The sequence below is a fragment of the Marmota monax genome, unplaced genomic scaffold, assembly GCF_021218885.2.
Source record: "Marmota monax isolate L192 unplaced genomic scaffold, Marmota_monax_Labrador192_F-V1.1 WCK01_AAM20220418_F8-fsc00140, whole genome shotgun sequence".
Taxonomy (NCBI): domain Eukaryota; kingdom Metazoa; phylum Chordata; class Mammalia; order Rodentia; family Sciuridae; genus Marmota; species Marmota monax.
Window position 1 is genome coordinate 2,561,984 of NW_026694256.1, and position 20,274 is coordinate 2,582,257.

Below are 20,274 nucleotides of genomic sequence, written 5' to 3' on the forward strand. Positions count from 1 at the left end.
TTTATTTAGGAACTGCAACTGAAGGGCTTAATTAGTAACAAAATGAGGAAATTCAATTAATTGATAATTTTTTAGTATTCTATCACTTTTGATATTAGCTAAGATTTGATCTTCAATCATTACATAACATAACATATGTACTGCTTTTTACTGAACTATCAAGTCTAAGGAATTTTTTTAATGAGGGTTTCACTCTAAAACTTCTGTAAATAACAAATCTTAGCTTCATGACTTACTTTTTAAGTTTTTTGAAACCACCTCTGTTAAATAGTCCCTCCTGATTTAATGTGCAAACAAGAATAATTTTTCTCTCAGTGGTTAGTAAATCACTTGCTTTCCTTTTGAGTTCATCTTCAGAAGTTGATATTTAAGAAAATGTGTAAGAAAAAGGAGGTATAGATCACATTTTCATGAACTCTTCCTGATGTAGCTTATCCACGTGAAACAATAGGAAGTAATGGAGAAGCATTCAGGGCCTGGCATTTTTCAAAGCACTAGAATATTGGAGCCATTAAAAAAATTAAATCCAGAGATAAGCTAAAATCAATTATCAAACATCCTATCTATATATTCAGAATAACCATTAGTAGTAAATCAAATGGAGACCCTGAACTGAACATATACCAACTAAATAACCCTTTGTTTTATATACTGAAAGAGAATATTAAATACACCTGTGATGGTCAGATTGCAAACAGAGGTTTCAATGTCTTCTCTCTAGGCTAATTCAAGATGACATAAATAATCACACAACCCAAAAGGAAATTTGATCATAATATTGTATACAGACTATTTTGAATTATCATTTTTCATGGAAAAAAAGTTAGCAAATGTCATCTCTACCTCTGAGAAACTAAAATACGGGTTTTTTTAACATCCAGACCGTTATTATCTTTCTTCTCCTGACACAAAAGAGATATTGTCTATTCTATCCAAGGCAAATCTATGCATGTGCCAGTGGATCCCATTCTCTCCCTCCTTTTCCAGGGTCATATTGTATCAATTATTCTTTCCTCTTCTGCATCAAGATCTTCTCTCTTACGTTTTACTAGTTCTAGTGGTTTTGAACTAAAATATGCAGCATGTTTAACATAAACATTTTTTTATTTTTTGGTAACATCTTCCTTCAGTGTGTGTGTGTGTGTGTGTGTGTGTGATATATATATATATATATATATATATATCTCCATATATGTTTTTTCTTTACAGGAAGATTTGAGTTTGGTGTTAGAAAAATAAATAACAAGCATATCTATTTAAAGACTTCAATTTTTGTATATTAGATCAGGAAAAGATGGACCTAAATTTTCAAAAAGTTGATAAGCTTTGGATAATCATGATAGAGACAGAAAAAAATATCTTATTATAGATGAATATTGAGTTATCAGCCTATTAGAGTAATCATGATTATAGCAAAAGCAACCTTCTATTTTGAATTATTTTTTTTTATGGAGAATTATGTGTTTGGTTAAAAAAGAGGGGAGGGGGGACCAGGCAATTTAATGAAAATGTTAATTTTGTGAAAACTAACTCAAACTATGACTTCAGTAAGTAACTTTGTATTAATTTTCTGTGGCTGGCATAACATAATACCACAAATTGAGTGGTTTAAGCAACAGACATTTGTTCTGAAGGCTAAAAGTCCATTATCAAGAGGCAAGCAAACTTGGTCTCTGGTGAGGGCCCTCCTCCAAGCTTGTAGACAGGCGCCTCTTACTGTGGCCTACCATGGCTTTTCCTCCATGCTGATGAGAAGGAAGCTCTCTGGTGCTTATCCTGTTTCTTAAAACAACAGCAATCAAACTGGAGTAGGACCATACAGATGAACTTGTTTAACCTCGAAGAAGGCTCTTTCTCTAAGCACAGTCACTCTGGGGGTTAGAGCTTCAACATATGGTTTTTGTGGCAACACAACTGATTACATTAACAACCTTGAATCTGTTGTAACTATACTTTTACATTTGAGCGTTTTAAAACATCAATTAGTTATTACTGATGAGTGAATCCTTGTGGGAGGCCATCCTCACACGTGATTTGAGTTACCTCCCTGGCTGGATGAGAGGCACTTAGACACATCTTTGTGTCCAGAGCTTTCCCCACCCTTCTCAAGTCCGAGGGCTTGTCCATGTGGAGGCGTATCTGGCCTCAACCCCTGAAGACCCAATCGTAGCACCTGACCTTGGGACACTGGCCCCCTTAATCTTCATTGGATGGGATTTTCCCCAAAATTTTTTGTTTCCCAATAATAGTCCCCTCCCTGGTGTGTTATCTCTCTCTCTCGCTGGCCTCTTCAGTAAATCTCTCGCTACTCTAATAGGTAGCTTGAGGCTGGAGGTAGGAGAAGCCGTCCTGGAGCTGGTTTAAAGGCAATTAGAGTATGTCTCTTTAATTCAAACTCCCTTTTTGGTTTTCTCACTTAGCTGAACCTTCATATATGAAGCCTGTGCTGGCCACCGGCTAAAAATCCTGAAGTTCGTATGATTGACTTAAATAAATATACCTTCACTATTTTAATTCCATATGAACACTTCAAATGTTACTCTTTGTGATGATCTCATGTTTAAAAATGTGACTTTGCACTTAAAATTCACTACTTGTTTTCTGGGTTGAGATGCATTCTCACTCAGAGTTTCCACTAAAAAGGAAAGCATAGCAGAGGTAGACTTAGGAAATACAGAGATCCACAAGGAACTCCAATCCCAGTTTATTCCTGATGAGTCCCAGTCCTTAGAGTCCATGAAATCCTTTCGTAGATCTGTCTTTTTTTAATTAAGATTAATAAAATGCATCTTATTTCTTATACTAGAGACTTTTAGCTAAACCATCTACCAGGAAAGATTTTCCAAAGAGCTGTCTCTATAACTGTCTCCACTAGTACACCCACATCATTCAAAGGACTGAAATCTATTATATTACTTAAGCGATGTTTTTGTCAAAATTTTTGCTGCTGTGACCAAAAGATCTGACAAGTATAGTTTTAGAGGAAGAAAACTTTGTTGGTCATGGTTTCAGAAGTTCAATCCATAGATAGCCTACTCCATCGCTCTGGGCCAGAGGTGAGGCAAAACATTGTGGTAGAAGTATATGGCAGAGGAAAGTAGCTCAGATGGCAGAGGAAAGTAGCTCAGGACATGGTCACCAGGAAACAGAGAGAGAGAGACAGAGAGAGAGAGAGAGAGAGAGAGAAACAGAGAGGTCCACTGCCCAGGGACAAAATTCATAACCCAAAGGCATTCTCCCAGTTATCTACCTCCCCTGACCACACCTTACCACCCACTTAATCCATTCAGCTGGATTAATATCCTGATTAGATTAAGGTTCCCATAACCTGATCATTTTACCTCTCAACTTTCTTGCATTGTTTCACACAGGATCTTCAGGGGGATACTTAGTGTTAAGGCGCTAGTCCAAAATCCCAAATAAAACTCTGGGTCTTTTTGAAGAAAAGACAAAGGATTCATTCTGGCCAGGGCCAAGGAAGCAGAAAACAGACAGTTCTACAGCCTACTGCAAAGGGTGCAGGTGGAGAATCGAGCTTTAAGAACAACAACAACAATAAAAAAAAAAACACACACAAAGAAGGGGGCAGGTAAGGCAAGTACCATCATAAGTCATAAAAGTGGAAAGTACCAACTAACAGAACATTCTTAGAATTCACACTTCTTGTATCTACTCAAAACAGTTTAAAGACATTGTAGTCAGGGTGAAAATGGTTAAGCATGTCAGCTTCTATGCAAGTGGGACATGAGGAAAAGGGGAGGGCAATTCTGCACAGGGTGAGATGTCTGAGCAGAATGAAGACAGCCTGACTTAACTTTCAAATCAGTCCATAACTCTGGTATCTACTCCATAATAACTAACAGAAAGCTCAAATGAAGAACCATTTATTATGCTGCTACAATCATTCAAAATCATGGGCACTTTGGTTCATTGGTAGATCACTAGCATTCATCACTAGCATTTGCTTTACTTGGAATTTCTTCATACTAGATGCTCATTTGTCCCTAAAACATGCAGAGCATGCTCCTCTCTGAGGCTCTGATGAGAGACACTCATCTCATTCACACCCATGAACCCTATTTATGGTGTATGCATAAGCAGAGTCACCTTGCCATAGTTAATACTCATTCACCCTAAAGCTCTCAGTTTTAATAACATTTCTACAGCAAGGCGTTCTCTAACTCCATCTACATAAATTAAGTTCTCCTGTCTTACTTTCATAGCATGCTACACTTTTTCATAGACATTATCACAATTTATAGTTGTGATGTAACAGTTAATGTTTGTCCAAACATCAACCCTCCCATTATTCTTTAAAAAGCTGTGGCTCCTCTGAGAAAAGATGGTCTATTTAATTTACTATATGTTCAATGCATTTCTGATATTTCACCCTTAATAAATGGCAATACTTCCTGTCTAATTTAAATATATATTTATGTTTATTAACCAAGACTTTTTAGTATTCATGTTATTCTTTGGCTATAATGGGGTGTTGGGGCATTTAAGAGAGTTACCTTAATTCTTTAAAATATTTAACTCCTAGAGTCTGAATGGGAAACTATTTTTTTTCTTATAAATCAAAGATTATTTACTAGTGTTAGCTGTCTAGAATGCTGTTTTGAGACAGAATCTGGAGTTGAGGCTAGCTTTAGCAAAAAAAGAATAATGAGTCACATAAATTCCCCTGCTAGAGCCAAGGAGTTGGTGGAATATAACCACTGACTTTTATGGTTGACATTTTTGCTTAGTAAAATTATATGATCCAGGGTGCTAACTGCATACCTATTTGAATAATACTCATATTTGAAGTACTACTGAGATTGAATTCCCAACTCATCATATTGTTTTGCTGGGATGAAGAAAATATAGCATGGAATGTGATCCATTCAAAAATGTCTCTGAGGAAATCAGTGGATACAACATAGTTTAACATTATAGAGACCCAGAAAAAACTTATATCACCGTATCTTACTCTGGTACAGATCTTAACCTCACTTGTTGTGTCTGCCAATCTGAAAAATTAAAATTTTACAACCTTATGTGAGTAAATATTAAATGAAACTAAAAGCTATTTGAATAAAAGCTGTGCTTAATTATATTTTTTTGAAAATAAAATTAATTCTTTATTATTGGTTTTCATCTTAGTGTGATGGAATGATGAGTGACAAAACAGCAAAAAGTGATAATTTAGGTATGATTTCTAACAATAAAGACTCTGATTTGAAATAATAACACCTCAATAAAGAAAGGACCCTGCCTTTGGTTGGTTCCAGAAAATAAGTTAATCGCCTCATTTAGTACTAATATTACTTAACTCTTGGGAAGCAGAACTAGTCATTTAGGTTTCATTATGTAAACATCTTTGGCATTTCATTTGCTTTCTGAGTCCAAACAGTTGGCAAAACAATAGAGGTACAAGATTATTTGGAAATTAGTTTTTGTGCTAATACTCAGAATGGCCCTAGGATAGGAGCAAATGTTTCAATCTGTTGTGTGTTACTTGAAATTAGTAGTTATCTTCTTGGTTAAAAACACAGTAATAACTTTTTAAGGTAAAACCTTATTTAGAGCATAATATTATAATTTTTGATACAAATAAACAAGATCAAGAAAGTATGCAAACACAAATATCACAGTCAGCTTTACTCTCCTGTTATATTCTAGACATTACCATTAACAATATCTGTACCCCTTCCTGGTTCTCAGATTCATCTTCCATCCATAGTTGTTGTATCTCGATCCCGTTGGTACTACAACTCCAAACACTGTGAAATTCCCTCTGTGACTTGGGATGAGTTAATTTACAAACTTTCATCAGCCTTATTTCCCCATTTTACTCCATCCAGTTTAGATTTCAGGTTTTCATATTTAAATCCCTTGCATATATTCTAAGTTTCTATTGTTCCAACTTCAATGACAACTCTGGTTAAGTCCAGCTTAATGTCTACTCCATGCATGCTTACACCATGCAACCAAAATGATTAGAAAATACACACACACCATGCTGACTGGTCACCTTTAAGATTTATAACCCTCAGGCAGGCTCAAGTGCAGTAATGAGTGTCCTACTATTTCCTATCTTCTCAAACTTCTAACTCCTTTTCCTTCACCCTCACCTCAAATGAGAACTTGGATGTCCCTGAGCCACACAAGCAATAAGCAATAAGCACTACTGGCCTGCCCCATCTGTCTCTGCTTACTCCTGTTTAATTCTTAATATATGAGCCATTTGTGCTCCTGCCTAAGCCAATCTCTCTACTTCCTGCACTGCTCACATTCCTTATGCTGAAGGATGACATCACATCAATCTGGCAATTTTCTCCTTTTTCCCAACAAACACAATTATTCCCTTTCAACTATATGTTCTTACTCACAAATATTACTTTTATCATCCTTTAAAAAATGAAACAAGCAAACTAAAAGTTTGACTCTATAGCTCCACTAACCTACAGACTATAGTTCACTTTTACAGTAAAACTTTTGAAATATTTACTGGAATTTGCTTGCTCTTGCCTGCCACCCTCTCTTGAACTTGCCCCAAATAGGCTTTCTCCTTACCCTCTTTATAAGCGTCTCCAAAAACCTCCATGTTCTGAATCCAATGGCTAATTCTCAGTTCTCCCACTAATAATTTAGCAGCAATATTTGATTCACCTGATGCCAATGGTCTCCTTCACTGGCCTCTCCTCCTCTTCCTTAACGTCTAGGCATTCATGATTCATGATCATTAGAATTTTATTTCTCTCATTTCAATACTTACTCCCTAGGTGATCTCTGCTAACCTCATATTTTTAAATACCACCTATAAAATTATTATTTCTAAATTTAAATCTCTGTTAAATACCTCTACCTTGAACCCTAGACCTCTAGTTTCAATTGCTACTTGACATATTTGCTATCTTATTTAATAGGGATCCCAAATTTCACAAATAGTTCAAAATAAAATCCCAGCGTTCACCCCCAAAATTTGCTTCCCCTAATATTCATCTACATTTTGGCAAAAGCAACTCCAATCATTTAGCTAATCAGTACAAAATCCCAGAATTGGATTGATTCTTTTTTTTTTTTTCCTCTTTCACAGCCCCAATCTGTCAACCAATCTTACCAGATCCACCTTTAAAATATCCCCTTAATCTGTATAGTTCTCACTACCTTTGTCTCCTTACCTCTGGCCCAACCTAGTACAAAAGTCTTCTACCTAGTTTCTTTAACCTCTGCACCATATCCCTTGCTCACTTTGCTCCAGTCACACTGGCTCCCCTACTTTGAAAGAAGATAGGCATGTCCTGTTCAATACATCTTCCTTGCTATTCCCTCTGCCAAGATTGCTCTTCCCCCAGATGTCTACATGCTTCATGCCACCTACTTACTCCTTTCATATTTCCTCAAATATCCCTTTTAAGTACATCCTTTCCTATTCGATACTAAATATCATCTCACTACATAAATTTAGTATAATATATGTTGATGTCATCTCTGTATTTGATATATGTCTGATTTTATTCCACCTGGTATATCGGAAGCAAATACTATTTTTCAAAGAAGGATACACTAATTACTTGAGCCACCAACAAAAAATTGAACTACTCTGGCATCTTTTAATTTTTTTTTGTTGGCTTGACCACCTATCTACAGAGGCAAAATCTTCAATTTTTAAAATAATAATTAATGAACATATATGATTAATAGATATTGCATTAGGTTTAGTAGAATAACATAATAGGCCTAAATTGATTATAAAATCAAAATTCTGTTAATATTTCTAAGATAATAAACAAGTTATCTAATAAACATTGCTAATTTTAAAATGAATATAAACTTTAAGAGAAAAGTATATCATACAAGGTTTTCTTCTAAAATTTCTTAGAGTAGTGCAACATTTTAAGCAAATTAAGAATTGTACTTAAATCGCTGTAATCCCAGAAACTCAGGAGGCTGAGGTGGGAGGATCACAAGTTTGGGGCCAGCCTCAGCAACTTAGCAAGACCCTCAGCAACTTAGTGGGAACTTCTCTCAAAATAAAATAATAAAAATAAAAATGACTGGGGATATAGCTCAGTGGTTAAAAAAATTGTACCAAATCAAGAACTTCAGTGGTAACAATATTAGCAGAATGTTTTCAAAATATTACTGATAAAAATAAATGAAGTCATTAAAAAAAACTTGCAAACTTTCAAGGATTGACTTCATTAAAGATTTTTAAAACCAAATTTGCTAAGCAAATCTGTGGTCTAAATTAGTGCTCTCAAATTTTATCATGCACTGGAATCACCTGAACAGTTGGAAAAGTTCTGATGGATAGACTCCATCTCCACGTTTTTGATAGCAAGTTCGAGATGAGGCCTGATAGTTTGCACTTTCAACTCTCCATGTGATATTAATATGGAAACTATACTTTGAGAACCAAAGGCTTAAATGATCATGCAGATATACTGCTTTCTAGATACAACTCCCACTTGTTCTACATGCTTAGAAAAAGGCAATGAAATTCTTCTTTGTTTGGTGTCAGAATTTCCTCTTGCTCTGAGTGGGATTCAGAATATCCTCCACACCAACCCCCCATCACAAAACAATTTCAGGACAACATGGCATTAGGGCATGTATTGTAATGATCCTACAATTTTCAGCCATGGATATTATATGTAGCCTTTTACAAAGTATGACTTACTATTGTGTTATTTCTAGAAAAAAATAAAATGAATGAAAGCTTTGGAGAGTCATAGAGAATTATAACAAAATCAAAGCAAGAGTGCTTCAGAGAGTCTGATGTGGTGGTGTTATTCTTGATTTACTAACTAGATGTTCAGCTCAATCTCTTAAAACCCAATTGCCAATTTAAAGAGAAAACCTTTAGCTTCTCTCTCAGCCTGTACCTTGCATTAACATTTTGGTATTAATATATGTCTTCTGACTTATCTAATATCATTTTACAGCCACCATCTTTTCACCCATTTTCAAGATTAAAGGACCTATGGACAGAGATAGAAAAATAAGACTATGGTGTGTGCTTCTGACTGGAAAGTAGTTAGTGTGTTTGATTCACTCTAAAGCATAACTTGATTGAGAAAAATGAGACTCTGGCACAGACAAGTTTTATCTCTTCCTTTTATTTACAGTTCTTGATAAGCAGACAACTGGAAAGACAACTCCTAAAATGAGTGCAATACATCACAGATAGCTATCATGGCTGAGCTTCACAAGGTAACATTTGTTTCTGCCCTTGCTCTTAAAATCCTGGTGTAAGCCACTTCCTTTCAGCATTCCCTTTCTCACTCCAAGGCATTTTACTCAGAATGTTGATATCACTCTTATCCACAAACTTTACACACTAATAGACCTTACACAAACATGTAAATATTCCTGTTTTCAAAATCATGTCTTACCTTTTCATGGACAATTTTGACACAAACTAAGTGTTGAAGTGACTGCTCTACAGATACACAGGGGCATAGATTATTAAGGTAAAAGCCTTCCCCATCTGGATTCACAAAATTGCAATAATATCTGTGTTTTTTGGTGGTTTAATTTCTGAATTTAACTCTGAATTCATTTTAAAATATTTTCTTGGAGCATTATTATAGTAGAGACTGAAATAGAATGAAACAAAATAAAATATCAAAGCCTGAATTTTATCTGTGTAGGAATAAAGAGTTTAACAAGAGACACAGGTTATTCTGACCGTACAGAATTACTAAGCATATGATGTACTAGAGGAACAGCTACAAATCCAAAAACCTTAAAAGCTTCTATGACTTTTAGTCATAAAAGAAAGGGCATCCTACACGACAAAAATTAAAATTATTGATTTAACAGCCTTGCCAAGATAATCATGATTTTGGCACACTTCATCCCTCTCCATGGCATGACATTAAAAATAAAATCCAAGATCCTAATTGGAGCATATTAATGTGTGGAAGTTAATGAAAACTCAAGATACTGAAATGGAGAATAAACTTTTTCTTTGATTTATATGAAAAGAAAAAAAACCTCTGATACTTAGTATCTAATGGGTTTCTCTATTCCTAAAAAAAAAGTCAAAATAAAATAAGTAAATCTTGTGATAAATATGAATGATAAAATATCAGATGCCTTAAAATAAAGGAAAGCAGACTAATATTTTAAATTACTCATGAATATAAGTTAAGAAGTAATGAAATAAAATTCCATAAAATGAATAAGACCTTTGTCAAAGGAAAAGAAAAAAGAAGGACGTTTACCTTACAGTGATTTCCCATTGATATTAGAAACCAAAGTATCTGCTATTATTCTATAAAAACACTAGTTGTATTTGTCAGACCTAGCTTGGCTGGTCATATCCAAAATTGTGGTGAGCAATAAGGTAAATGATTCCAGGAGCCCCATTTATCTCTTTGTTCTTACATATCTACTTGATATTCTACCTCACTTTTTAAGTAATTAATGATGCTTATAAATACCATTGTAGTATATCCAAATACAAAATAGATAAGGAAATAAGGGCAGGAAAAATAAAGATTTAATTATAAGATGAAGTAGGGATAGACATATATATATATATATATATATATATATATGTATATATATATATATCGATAATGATACAATGTCAGAAGACCTACAGATATGCATATACATGTAGATAAAGATGTAAGTTATAGGCACCAGAAGCTTTTACAGTTGCTAAAGAAGAGTTTCAAATTTGCTACTAGGTCTATATTCTTAACTAAGGGAAAATCACATTTTCTAAAATTAGAAATATGATCATTGAAAATAATGATCAAAAGTAAATAAAAGTATCTGAACCATAAGATTGTCTCACTGTTTCTGATATTCTTCAGCTTTCTCTACTGTGCCCTCCTAAATGTCCCTAGATTTTATAATTTGCAGTTTAAGAAAATGATAGTTGAAATTTAAGTCTTCTTATCTGCTATCAACATTGATCTCAGGGGTGAATACTGCTTGTTTTTGTGTCCCACATAGGACCTTGATACAGTCTTATATTTTTTTCATATCTTCACTATTCATTTATCCCCATTTCTGGTTATTTTTATTCATGAAGGAAATCACAGTTCATATTTAATATGCTTTCTTCATAGAAAAATACCTATCTATTTTGCACTATGAATTATAATGTAAATTTGTACAGTCATTATGGAAAATGGTATAGAGGCTTGTCAAAATATAAAATATACAATATTAACCAGAAACCCTTATACTATATATACATACAGAAAATATAAAATCAATATGTTGAAGACACACATGAACTCCCCTGTTTGTTGTAGAACTAGTCATAATAGTACAGAAATGAAAACAACCTAGGTGGTCATTAATTGATGGATAAATAAAATGTGGTACATGCACACTATTTAGCCATTATAAAGGCTACAATCTCATCATTTGTGAAAACATGGACAGAACTGGAGATCATTATATTAAGTGAAATAAGCCAGGCACAGAAAGACAAGTGCTCCTTGATCTCATTCATATCTGCAATATTTTTAAAAGCAGATTTTATAGAAGTTGAAAGTAAAATATTGGTTACCAGATACCAGGAAAGTGGTTTGAAGAGAGGGACAGGGAAAGGTTGAGCAAGGGGTACCAGGTCACATTCAGATAGAAACAAGAAGTTCTGGTGTGCCATAATAGGGTGCCCCTAGATAATGGTAATGTGAACTCCAAAAAGTTAGAAGAAAGAATTTTTAAAATAATTATCATAAAGAAATGATAAATGTTTGAGGAGATAAATATTCTTAACCTGATTTAAACATCATTATATATATATATATATATATATATATATATATATATACACACACACACACACACACACACATATATATGAACATCGTGTGGCACCCCATAAATATGTAGAATTTTTATGATTTTATGTTATCAGTTAAAAATAAATTTAACACACATTTAAAAAAAGCCAGTAAGAGTGAGATTAAGCATTTGCTGCTAATGGGATCAGGGGCCATTGACTAAAAAGAGTAGCACCACTGCTTTTCTGGCTTTTATCTAAAGTACATGCTGAGTGGCTTTATCCACCCATTTAATCTGTTAAACTTTGAAATCTAATTTCTTCTTTTAAATCCTCTTTTCTTGTTTTGTTTGGACTCCTAACCCTTGAAGTACTCTCAGATAAACTCTAAATTCGGTTGAAATAATCCTTATTGATTCTTGTGTTTCTCATAAAGCTTCAGAGCAAGAAAACAAATTCAGATCAAAAACTGAAATAAATGTCACCAAGCTAATAAAAGCGATAAATGTGTTTAATATTTAAGTCAACCATAGATATTTTCAGCAGAAGGCACACCTTTAAAACTAATGAACATTTTATAGCACTTACTAAATGCTCAGCTAACACCTACACATCCCTACAAGGCAGGTGCTATTACTACTCCCATTTTGCAGATGAGGGAACTGAAGAGCTACAGATGAAATAGTTGGGCCAAAGCCACACAGTTAGTGCAGTTTGAAGAGGTGACTAGAACTCTAGCAGTCTGCTTCTGTCCATGCTCTGAACCTCCGTGCTGCCTCTCCTAAGAGGGAACTGATCACAAGTGATCCTGGAAGCTTTTTACAGGATCCTGATGATGTTCTCTCCCTTCTCCAGCAGTTCACACCCCTCCTTATCAATTCAGCATACCCAGATAAAGCATAATCCAGATTAATTTTTCTATCAATGTATATAATGATACTTAAAATATATTACATCTCTGTTTTTCATCTGCATAAAGAAAAGCCAAAAAAGGAAACTATCAAATGAGGTAGTTAAAATAGATGGTTAACCACCAAATGGACATATCTTTAAATTCCCACATTGGTTGGTTACTCATCATTTTATGTAATTTTTCTACATTCTCAAATTTTAACAAGTGTATGAAAACTATGAACATTTTTTATATTACAAAATCTCAGGAAATATTGGCTAAATATGCTAATATATCTAAATGTCAATTCATATTTCAGGAGACTTAATGAAAATACTCTAGCCTCTGTGATTATGACTTAAATGAACAATTTGCATAACTGATACTTTTCAAACTCTAATAGTGCAAAGAAGCAATAGGATGATATAAATACCACCATATATAAAGTTGTTTCTATTCTTTTGATTTTCACTCTGAATAGGGAAGGATCTCGAGTTTGCATTTCTGGATTCAGTCCAATTCAATAAACCTTCATTGAGCACCTAATATTTTCAAAACTTTGAGTTAGAACCTGAATAGGGGTGGAGTTGCACTAATGGAACCAAATGACGGCTCTTCTGAAATTTAAGGAATTAATTCTTCACAAGATAACTATAATCCAATGCAAACTGCTGAGACAATTTTAAATGTAATGCTGTTAAACTTTACGTGAAGGCAAAAAATTTAGTTTAGACATGTAGTACTAAGTCTTAACAACTGAACAAACCTTTACAAGAAGAAATACAAGGAAAGGTACTACCCGTGCAAGTACACAGTTGCAGAGAGATTGAAGTAGGTTCTGTGCATGGTAGCTTGCCTTCAGGATACAGTGGAAGTAGGAGAGTAGGACTGACATGATCACTTAGCATCAGATGATAGGAAGCCTTGAATGTCCAGAAAGAGCACAAGTAGATATTTCAGAAGTTTATGGAACCAAAATGTGATATAAAAGGACATTTGATCTAAGAAACTTTTCCCAGAAACAGTGAGCAGAATTGATTGGGAAAACTGAAGGCCAGAGGTGGGAGGACCAATTAGGGAGCTATTACAGTTGTCCAAACTATTGGAATGAAGGTCTGTGCCAGGTCAGTGACAATGTTAGCAGCAAAGAGAAGGCAGATGCAAGAGAAGGTACAAGGTAGAATTGATCTTTCTTGGTAACTTCCTAAACTTGGTTTCTGAGAGAAAGAAAAGAAAATTAAACAATTTAATTCTAAAATTTCATGTCTAGTTGTTTGTAAAGAAGATGAAGCCATTAACCCAGCAAAAGATTACAGAAGAATATGTTTATGGGAAAAAACAGTTTGTGGATATGATTATTATGAAATGGTAAGGCAAAAATCTACGTAAAGTTATCAATTACACACATATTAATTTGGGTATGGAACTCAAGGGAGAGATTGATGGTGTGGATATATCTTTGGTAGTTGTCTTGATGTTCACAATAATTAAAATCATAGCAATAAATGACTCAACAGGGAAAAAGTGAGAAAACGATGTAGGAAAGGAGACCTGAGAAGAAATCCTTGGAGATTATATTTAGAAATAAAAGGAGAGTTAGGAAGGAAGTCTTTAAAGGTTAAAACAATGATTCAGAAGCCAAAAGAATGAATTTTCACAAAGATAATGAAATTGAAAAGGGTAAGAAATGAGAAGCCATTTGATTTTGTAACTAAGTGACTCTTTATATAAAAAATGTCAGAAGAGTGATAAGGATAAAAATTGTGTTGCCAGATATTCCATGGTTAGGAGAGAAATGTGGACCCAGAGAACAGATTTAGGGAAGGGAAAACAAAGAGCGAGTTTACAGAGAGGTCTCAAATGGCAAAATACATTGTTTTTAACTTTTGTTATATATAATTTATGTTAATAACTTTTGACAGGCCAGCATGTGAACTCTGTTTTATCCCAGTGGATATCATACCTAATAAATCTTGGTGGGTGATGATGGTGGAATGTGATGGACATCATTATCCAAAGTATGAAGACACGAATTGGTGTGAATATACTCTGTGTACAACCAGAGATATGAAAAATTGTGCTCTATATGTGTAATATGAATTGTAATGCATTCTGCTGTCATATATCAATAAAAAATTAATAAAAAAAAAAAGCTAGAAAGACAAGGTACTCCCTTTATCCTACACCCAGCAGAAGGACAAGAACACATGACTTGGGCTCACCCATGTGTTTACCTTGCCCAGAGTTGTGATTCTGGAGTAAACCACATAGACAAGCAGGGAAATTAGACAATTTCTTTCATCAATACCACCAGCAATATCTAAAAGCAGCAGAACCAAGTTCCAGCAACAGGAGCTAGGGCACAGTGGTGGTGGTAATGGCATTCATCAGGCCCTTCCTATAACATCATTTTGATTGTACACCAGCTATACTGTCCATCTTGGTTCTTCTCCATTTTTCGTGTCTGATTTTCTAACCATGCAGACAGGATGGAGAGAATATAATATTCTTTCAACACCAAACTGACCTGTGTAAATCAGAATTGATTTGTTTCTTTTTTTTTCTTTTCTTTCTTTTTTTTTTTTTTGCTTTATAAAAATTATTTTATAAATGAAATCTTAAGTCGGCTATGTCAAAACAGCCCAAGGATGTTTTCTTTTTTTTTTCTTTTTTTATTATTAATTGTTCAAAACATTACAAAGCTCTTGACAAAAACAATTGGCACGTGAGTGTAACAAAAGATCAAGGTACTTTGGTATTCAGGCCTCTGGATTGAGAAGATTTGAAATGTCTGACCATAGAAGCTAGCTAAGACTGCAAGTTAAAAGATGAAGAATTAGTGTTATGTAGTAATAAAAGGCCAACAGGGACTTCACACTTTAATGAAAATAACTAATAGATTCAGAAAAACAAAAATTTAAGAGAGATTACAGGAGAAATTAATAGTTCAGTATAGCAGAAATCCTTAGATCAAAGAGTACCAGATTCTCTACATTACTACAGAAGATCAAGGTGACTATTTGGCCTTGCTCCTAAGTGCACAATCTTAAGAAGTGGTCTCCATATCATCAGGCTTCAAATTGCATCCAAATTTGGCATTATTGGGTACCACTGCCTCCTGTCATAGTCTTCAGACAGAGACACCTCATCTCATAGTTCTTTCTGGCTGAGTTGATATCAACTGATTCATTTTAGATTCCTTATAAATGTTTCTATCCGAGCAATACTTAGATGTGGTAAAAAATGAAAAAGAAAACCATAAATGAAAAATGACAGTTTCCTCCTTCATTTCTTCCTAGCCTAGTCCTATTCCTCAGAGGAAAAAAACTCTATTTCTGTTTTTAGTTTCTGCTTTATTTTCTTCTCAAGTAATAGAGTTAATTTTGGAAAGCTAAAATGTTTGCAAAATGAGGGATCATCATTAATATTCTGGATATGGAAATCTCCAAAAATACATGGACAATAAAATACCTGTAAGGTTACAGATTAAGATGTTAAGATATCTGACTTGTTTTAGCTTTTGTTTGTAGCAGCGGGTGAGGACGGGAGGGTTTGGCTCTTCTAGTGATTTGTTGTTCGGTATGGGAGGTTTCTTGACATCAAAATGAGCCTCTAAGCTTAGAGAAAGAATAGGGAGGAGAAATTGCAATTTGTACAAATGCTTTTTTAAATAATCAAGTGAAAGTACCTCCCGCCAAAAAGCATACAATTACTCATATTTTGTTCTCCTAAATATCCAGGTGCTCTTAAGATAAATGGTCAAATTTCTTAAAAGTACTTATCTTCCCCATTCCAAAACAAACTTCATGGAGAATTAAATTCAGTTTCAGTTTATACAAAAAAGAGCTCATCTAAATAATAATCTAGAATTTTAAAATTGTAAACCCAGCTGACTTTAACTACCTCATAATTATAGTCCATACAGGAATTTATTGTAGGTTGAGCATCCCTAATTCAAAACCCAAATGCTCCCAAATCTAAAACTTTTCAGGTTTTGACATAACAGCACAAAGTAGAAATTTTCTCCCTCAAGTAGAAAATTCCACACCTGACTTCATGTGCCAGGTCACACTCAAAACATAGGCCCAATAAAAGTATTATATGAATACTTCAGGCTATATATATGAATAAATGAATTTCCTGTTTAGACTTGTCTTCTATCTCTAAGATAGCTCACTATGCATACACAAATATTACAAAATCTGAAAAAAAAAAATCTGAAATCTGAAACACTTCTGATTTCAAGAATTTTAGATAAGGGAAGTTCAACTTTTTTAAGAATATTTGAAAATGTAAAAAAAAAAAAGCTTCTTAAAGTTAAAAATGTGCTCTATTTTATCCTCCCATCCAACTGAGAACCATGTCAGAATATTTCTAATTCAGGTGTGTGTGTGTGTGTGTGTGTGTGTATTTGAAAACTTTTTAGTTATTAAAAAGTTCTAATTTCTAGGCAATTTGTTTTATATACTGTTTTTTGTCAAAGTGTTTCTGCCTACAACAACATAGCTTAAGTATACTTCATTCTCCAGAACCATAAAATTTTGAATAAAATGATGATTTCTCCTAGCTGAATATTCACAGAAACTTTAATTGTTTTTCAAATGAAGTCTGAACCTATTTGTCAGTGTCTTTGAATGTGGTTACGTGAGTTGTACACAATACTTCAGGTTCAGGCAAAAACAGTGCAAGCATATTTCACAAGATTAAAATGTTCCATTTTTAATAAGGCTACCCAAGAATTTACTTGCTCTGACAAATATGTGACTATACTGACCTTGTGGTCTTACAAAGTCCTGAGTGTTTTCATACATACTGCTCTCAAGCAAAGTCTCCCATTATACCATTTTATATGCACACGTTCTACATATATGATGTAATGGAGAAAATGGTGTGTCCACTACATAGTTCTATTTAACAATGTTTTCAGCTATCATTCATGAGCTCATGCACAGCACAATCCAAAACATAATTTCAAAGACCACAGAATATATTATTGGCTTACTATAGACCTGACATAATTAAGCTGTCAACAATTTTTTACTCAAGTGAAATAAATAGCCCTAAATAATAATTATGTATTTATTTAGTGTTATTACTCCTCGAGGCATTTTTCAATCATTGATTTACAGTACATCATGTAATATAGGCAGAGAAAAGTTTTGTTATTATAGGACATACCATGTGTGAAAATATATTAGCCTTAGTAAAAATATATTGAAATTTCTTCTAGGAAAAGGAGCTCCCCACTGGGTAATAGGTATAAATAACTTTTCTTTTTTGGTAGCTCTCCAGTTTGAGTTCTATGTATTTCCCAACTACGTTAGTCAGCTTTCCATGGCCATGACAATATACTTGAGATAAACAACTTAAAAGGATAAAAGATTTATTATGGGTTATGATTTCAGAAATTTAAGTCCATGGTCCACTGCTCTATCTATTTTGGCCTGAACTGAAGCAGATCAGCATGGCAGTAGCATTGAGAGGAAAAGGAGGAGGCTGTTCACCTCATGGCAACCAAGATGCAGAGAGAGAAAAGGTCCAGTAAAAAAAATATATTCTCCAAAGGCACATCCACAGTGGTCCACCTCTTCCAACTGGGTTCCACCTCTTAAGGTTTCCAACACCTCCCAATAGTGCTAGGGACCAAGCCTTTAGCACATGAGCCTTTGGGGACATTCCAGATCAAAACTATATATATAAACCATTTATGTCTTTTTGTTCTAAATGCTTTAACAATTGCTTTTCTGGCAGTATCTTTCCTTAAATGTTCATAAACCCTCCTCAAGTTAGCATGATTTCCTTTGGGAAATAACTAAGGACAATTTTAGTGAATGTCCATTGGGAATAGGAAAATGTGAGCTGCTTTGAATTATTTTCAGAAGACGATAAGAGAAACAGTATATTATTGAGCATCCTTAATGGGGCAGGTACTAAGCTGAGATATTCCATAGATATTATTTCATTTTAGTCCTATAAGATCTTGTATGAGATAATATTTTTGCTTCTTGATTAGAAAAAAATTATCAAAACTAAGAATCAAAGAGATTAAGTATTTGGCTTGCTCAGAATGTGATTTAACTGAAATTCAGACAGACTATTATGATGCTCTATCTATACTTATTTCTCTGAAAAAGTACAGGTAAGATGCATTTTGTTTGGTGAGGAAATTAGGAATTTTTTTTAAGCATAAAAAAAAAAGGTATATACCCTGTTCGAGTTTCCAGCACAGAGGAGTTCAGCAAAGATATTAGAATGCCACCTTCAGTATCCATTAAGGCAGGCCAAAGAGCTTTAAATTACGTAGACCACTTTAAGGATTTTCTAGATGAAGAAGGAGACTTAAGATATTGCATTAAATTTCCTTGCCCAACGTACAATTGGAAAAAAAAATCACAAATTCAGTTCCACTGCCTACTACAGAGAGTTTACAAATAATAGATACAGGAGGAATTCACAGAATCCAAAGACTGTGAGATACCTGAGAGATACTCACTGAAGACTTTCCCTGCATAACCATCATTAGCGTGTCAATGTCATCATCTCGCTCTGCTTCCACAAATTTCAAGATGAACATCTTATCCATCTAACTTGTCCTTTCTTTTCCCAACTTTTGATTTTCTTTGCAAAGGGTGCCATTTTGATTTGTCTTCTTTTTAAATAAACTCAAAACAGCTCAGTTTGTTCAAATTTTCTATATTGTGAAGGAACGTCCAACAAGGCTTTTGCTGTCCATGGATTCCCTTTTCACAGATGACTGGCTGGCTCACCAGCTATGGTTTGATAGTTATTGCAGTTAATTTACTTAGAAAATGAAGGCGTCACTCTGCAGCACAAGGGTATTTTACACTTAGCTAACAAATCCAGTACCCTTCTAATTGCACTGGCTTACTCGGAGTGCCATGCCTGACCTTGCTCATAAATCTCTGACTCAGAAGTGTAGGCAGTAGCCTGTGCTGAAAAACCCCTTCTCAATACACTGAAATCAGCAGTCAAATTAAGAAGTTCTACTTCGTAACTGTAGTTGGAGGGTTACCAGATGAAAACAGGGAAGGACCATTTTCAGTCTTTGGAATGGAAATCAGAAAGCAAAATTCTGATTCATTATCAGGAAAAGAACATTTAATCTGTTCTATCATAGAGTGAAAAACCCCCAAATCCAAAAAGCTTACATTTTATGTCCCATCATCTTATATATAGAACATCTATAAAGACTTATAAAATTTTATGGGACACCTATAAAGCTGTTCAATTTGAGGGTTTTTTTTAAAAAATAGATGTCCTATGTATATGACAATGGGACATAACTGTTTAAAAGACACCAGATCATCAGCCAACAGCTACTAGGTAGGAGAGAGTCAACTCAGTTGTTCTTCTATAGTGTTCAATTTAGAGTAAAATTGAAATTTTGTTTCTGTCACTTCTTTGATGCTATAGCAACATGTACAGTGGGTTGACATGATTGTTAATGAAAGTAGATGAGGAAATTGTCCATACTATATGTTTGGAGGAATACCAAGGAGACCCCATGACTTAATTTTTTCATCCACACAGTGCAAAATCTTTAGAATATCAATGATTTGTGTGTTTTTTCCTTTGATGTATATCTTTTATAATCCCAGAATGATCCACATATTTAAAT